Genomic DNA, 6,000 nt, shown 5'->3' with positions numbered 1-6,000 from the left:
AGGGATGATCATGGGCCATATCTTGCCCCCCATGCATCTGATCAGTAGCCACGTATTTGGCTTGATCAGTGGAGAAATCAGTTATCTGTTCAGAGACAATTTCATTGTCAGAAAAACATTCTTGTGGACCGTCTTCTCCATGCACAACCTCTGTGTAAGGCTGTGACTCACCAGTGAGACCCTTAGGTTGATTGCCACCTATAGGCAAGTTAGTCTCAGAAACGACCTCTTCGCGAGCAGCTTCTTGATGTTCCAATTTGTCTTGATGCGAACTGACTTGAGTAGCCAAGCTGGAACCTTCTTTGCGTAAGGTCGCGAACTCCGATGAGGTCTGTTTGTGCTGGGTCGCAACGACATTCATCGACTGCTGGTGGTTTTCTTGGGCTGGTTGGGTCACGTCGGCCAGCTGCTCCCAAGTCTGCCACGACTCTTGTTGGGCTGATTGGAAAAGTTCATCCATCCTCTTCTGCTGCGCCGCCAGGACCTTTTTCAAATTCGCATAATACGAAGCAGTGTTCTGTTGAAAGATAGCAAGTCGCTCCTCTATGCTCGCATTCTCCGGGACAGGTATGCGCACGAAGACAGGCATGATTTCAGGAATTTCTTTTGGTAAAGATTTTCCTCTGGCATCCCAATGATGGTGAATACAAAAAGAATCTAGTTTTGTCCCACTGGGAGTGCCAAAATGTTTGTTTTGAAGCCCGGTGGTTGAATGTGCTTCAAGAGAAAAGCTTCTGATGCAGTCCCACTGGGCGTGCCAAAATGTTTGTTTTGAAGCCCGGTGGTTGAATGTGCTTCAAGAGAAAAGACTCTTCTGCTGTTGTCCCACCGGGTGTGCCAAAATGTTTGTTTTGAAGCCCGGTGGTTGAATGTGCTTCAAGAGAAAAGACTCTTCTGATGTTGTCCCACTGGGCGTGCCAAAATGTTTGGCTCCAATTTTGCTGCAACTGGTCAACAGTCTCTTTTCTGCGCGGGCGTGCCAGCACCGTTTGGGTGCGGTCGTCGGGGGTGTCCCTTGACTTGACTTCTATCAAGCGATTGTAGACGAGGAGAGCACCAACCTCGTCGTGGGATTCTTTATGCCTCGTGGCGAGGACTTTTGTTGAGCTTCTTGAAAATCACAATCGATACTCGATGTTGTAGATCGAGCAGAGCGAGAACCACTGGGAAGTAGAGAGAACTTGCTAAAGCGTGACTTTAGCTTGGCTGGGTTGCTAGGGCGTTACCCTTGCTTGGCTGGTTCTGTAACCGTTGTGGTCGCGGCACTACCGTTGGCTCCCGAGGAGACTAGGACCGAAGCACGTTGACAGAGGGTTTGGTGGCACTGAAAGTCGGCTTCTGAGAAGACTAGGACTAGGAGTGTGATCACCTATAAGAGAAAAAGAAGGAAAGGAGTTGCTCTTAGAGAGGTTTGCTCTAGAGAGAACTTAGATCATCTTAGAGATGTTTTGATGTATGAATGAGTGAATTGTTCTATGTTGTAGCCTCTATTTATAGGCTACCAAGCAACACTATTTGGCCTTAAACAACTCATAATGGGTTAGGTTTTAGCACTTAAACATTAATGGAATGTTAGGTTTGAATACTTAAACACTTAATGGAATTTGTTAGGTTTAAGTCATTTTCTGCTCCCTTATCCCTCAATTTTTATCTCCACTAAGAACTCAGATTCAACCTTCGATTTCTTCATATGAAATGATCCACCATGAATGTAGATTATTGTGGTAAAATTTCAGAATTTATTTCCATGTGGTTGGGCCGGAAATGCTGCTGGACCTCTTACAGGTCCAGTTTCCAAGTTTTGCTTCTGCAGAAAATTGGACTGTTTGTTTGAAGGTTTTCCACTCCGAACGAGCTTTAGAACTCTTCATAGGAAATTATCAATGGGATGTCTAGAATGGATCTGCAGAGTTTCAGCTTATTTAGAGTTCATTTGGTCAGTCTTCCAACCCTCCTTCCTTGTTTAGCTCGGTTTCTCCTAACCGAAGTAGGAAAATGTGCTATAGTTGACTTTTCATTTCCATGTTTGGTAGGCCTTATTTAGCCTCTTAATAATATATTTTTGAACTTATCAAAAATATATATGTGAGCCACTGATATTGGCTCAATTTCTCCAAGACACGCTTTGTCAAACCAAAATGCTCATTTTGGGTCCAAACACAAAGGATTGGAATGTGCCAAAGTATCATTCGAACCCACGGGCCTCCCACGCATCCTAGCTGGGGCCATGGCCTATAACGCCAGAGTGCCACTCTCTTTGGCGTTGGCGCCATGCCTACCTCCGTGCAGGGTGGCGCTACGTCTTCTTGTAGGGACGTCCTTCCTTACAGGCATATTTGCAGCATATGTGTGATCTCGTCACTTTAACAGGGATCGAGATGAGACATAGTGGGGACAGACCACGACAATTCCTGTCGTTCATGCTGAACATCTGTGTTCTTATCTCCCCCTAACGACGGGAAGACTGTCTCATCAAAGTGACATCCGCAAATCTAGCAGTAAAGAGATCGCCTAGCAAGGGCAATAAGTGGCGGACGATTGTTGGAGTCTCAAATCCAACGTAATTGCCCATTCGTCTGTAAGGACCTGTCATAGTGCGCTGTGGCGGCCAAATTGGCACATAAATGGCTCACTTTCACTCAAATATGCGTAAGTAAGAAATCCTTGTACCCAGTCACTAGCTGTAACGCAGAGATACATTGAGTGACGGTAGGTCGTAGACGAATTAGCATAGCTGCATGTGAGATTGCATCACCCCTAGTAGATATAAGGAGGTTGGTGCGCATTACCAAATCCTGACGACCATCGTAGTCGTTTCCGCGAGACCATTTGGGTGTGTACATGGGAATATGATGTCCAACATCAGTCCCATTGCAATAACCATCGAAAGTCTTCGATGTAAACTTTTTAGCATAGTCAAATCCAATTGACTGAATAGGATGATTCGGGGAGTGAGCTCATTGTCGTATGATATGTGCTAGGAGTGTAGCATAAGCAGCATTACACGTGGACAATGGCACAACACGTGACCAGCGTGTTTGCGTGTCAACCAACATCATAAGATATTTAAACGTTCGCAAGTTGGTTGAATCAGTCCATAGAATCCCCAAGGGTTCTATGTAAGAACAAAATGAGTATTTTCATATCCTTTGCATAGGACTGTCTCAGTCCTAATTTCCTTAAGGAACGGGCTTTGTAAAACGAGCGAGAGGCTTTAGAAGCAACCAATGAGGATTTTGGTTAGACCTGAGCGTCTGAAACGCTATTTGAAGGAAAGTTGGTGATTGCAGCATCACCTAGGGCGCCATCACCATGATGGGCACCATCCATGGCGACATGGATAGGGACTGTGCCAACCCTAGGCTGGTGGTGGACTGCGGCGGCGCCAGAGGCAGTGGCGGCGGTCACACTTAGTCCAAGAATCAACTTTTGATTCATGCTTCGTTTCGCTCGAGAGAAGGATGTCCATGTGAAGTATTTAGTAGACGGATCATCATATTATGACTAGGATGACCTATCCTGTCGTGACAAAGCCAATATGTTTCTAAATCCAAGAGATCTTCTCTCATAACTTTATTGGATTTAATAGCTCGAATAGTGACATAGAGTCCACTAAAGAGACACATTAACTTCTCTAAGATGTGCCTTTGTTCGCAATCGTTAGAGGTATTGCAAAGGAACTTATTTCAGTTCTCTACATGCATTTTCGCATGGAATCCGTTGGTTATTCATAGGTGCGATTTGCCCTATGAGCGTAGAGAGCTTTTGTGATAGTAATCAAGGTGCCATTTGGCAAGGGGATCTTGGGCTATTCCATGTCCTTGAACTAACACTGATGGCCCAGCCATCGTAGTCACAGAGTAATATGCTCAGAACCAAAATGTAGTCATGAAAAGAACTCGAAATTTTATTCATAAGCCAACAGAGTACATCATTGTCTCTTAACCATTAAGAGAATCTAATCCAAATGCTAGCTAATGCAAAACAAAGGTAGTCGTTTGACTTCTTTCGGTAACTCCAAAATAAATATGACCAGGTGAGTAGAGAGATGTCGGTGGAGCAAAGCTCGCTTAAGTACCACTTATCTCAAAACCTTCCTAGACATCATACTCATTTTGGATGAGCCTATGTGAAGAAAAACTAAACCAATGACATTTACTACAAAGTATATGGCAATTGCGGATTGCCTATTACATCTCTTGGAAAAATAAAGACTTAAACAGAATTGGCGATCTATTGATCCCAACCAGATTTGTAGTCTTCAACCCTTCACTCTAGATCATCTTCTTGATCTTCTTGTTCCACATAGTGAGCTTCTCTTGTTTCACAATATGTTTTGTAGGCGGTGACAATTTCTTCACGAGCTCTACAATTGTGTGCCCAATGACCGGATACTCCACATCGAGAACATACATCTCTTTGCTCAGACTCCATTGATTGAGGCGCTTTGAAAGCGTCATTTAGATGACTCTTAGTGTTGGTGGCGCCACCAACATGGCCAGAGGCGTTGTCTCCTTCTCTCTTTCCACGTTGACCTCTTCGGTTCTGTGTTCACCTATTTTGGCGGTTACCTTCCCAAGTAGAGCGATTATATGGACTAGAACGTCCAGAAGTATCCCTAAGATTAGGGTTTCGCTCTTGGCGCCCTCTCTTAGGGGCGCAACTATAATTGGATTCCGGAATATGCTATGTTTCCATGGATCTTGAATTATAGTTCTTCACAAGGATGTTGTCATGCTTTTCAGCGACATTCATAGCTCCAATGAGCTCATGAAACCTTGTGATCCGTCCTGCAGTAACATTGATTCGATAGTTCTTAGCAACCATCAATGCAGATACGGGGAAGGTAGAGAGAGTCCTCTCAATCAACATCGCATCTGTGATCTTTTTACCACAGAATTCCATTAAGGATTTAATGCGAAGTGTTTCCGAGTTGTAGTCAAGAATTGACTTGAAATCACAGAAGCGGAAGCTATGCCATCTCACTTCTAGGTCAGGAAGCAAGGAGTCATGGACGTTGCCAAATCTTTCTTCAGGTGAGACCCACAGCGTTCTGGGGTCTTCTTCATTCATACACGCATACTAGAGCGAATCATCCATATGACGAGTCATTAGGATGATGGCTTTCGCCTTATTTGCCTCTAAGACTGCTTTATTTGCTTCCAAAGCTTGAGCTTGCTCAACAGTTAGCACGTCCTGGCTAGGCACGAGAATCGTATCCAGGATTCCATCGGCCTTGAGATGCTGACGGACATCACGAACCCACATGTAATATCCAGAGCCAGTTGTTCCCAATGGAGCAAAGTCCAGTTTGTTCAGGTTACTCATCCTGAAAGAGAACAAGAAATTAGGGTTAGTTTCGGAGCGTAAAAAGGTTACCACGAAAACATATAAAATTTCTGAACGTAGTTGCTCCCAAGAAATTATGAATTTCTTAGCGTAATCGCTTCCAAGAAATTCAATTCCAAGAGGTATTGGATTAGATGGAAACAATGATGTAAGTGGTCGATCATAAATTCTCTACAAACTCTAAGTTTGGAGATCTAAATAAGCTCCAAGCTTGGAGTGAGCACGGACCCCTACAGTTCGGCTTAATTAGGTCTCCCCTATGATGAAGAAAATGGGGTAGAAGAAGGGATGTTGCAAGTTCCCGAGAAAAAGAATTAAAACTTCAAAAACGGGAACTTTTAGTAAAAAATCCCTCAAAATAAGTCGCCAGAAAAGTTGACCGAAAATGGTCAACGGCGTTGACCAGCGTTGACCGGTGCTGACGTGGCAGTGGGCCCCTGTGCTGATGTGGCTGTAGGGTCCGGCTGCTGACGTGGCGGACTGTGATGATGGGCTTGCTTCTTGAATCACGGTTTGGCTATTTGTTTCAGGGTTAGGACGTCGTGCTGATAACGTATTTAAGGAAAACTGAATTAGGAGAGAATTGAGTCGTGTCTTCATTGATAATAGGAGCCTCTTTATATAGAGGATTACAAGACATAGAATCAGAAT

Source organism: Rosa rugosa, chromosome 6, assembly GCF_958449725.1.
Source record: "Rosa rugosa chromosome 6, drRosRugo1.1, whole genome shotgun sequence".
Lineage (NCBI taxonomy): Eukaryota > Viridiplantae > Streptophyta > Magnoliopsida > Rosales > Rosaceae > Rosa > Rosa rugosa.
Note: the sequence above shows the minus strand (reverse complement) of the source record.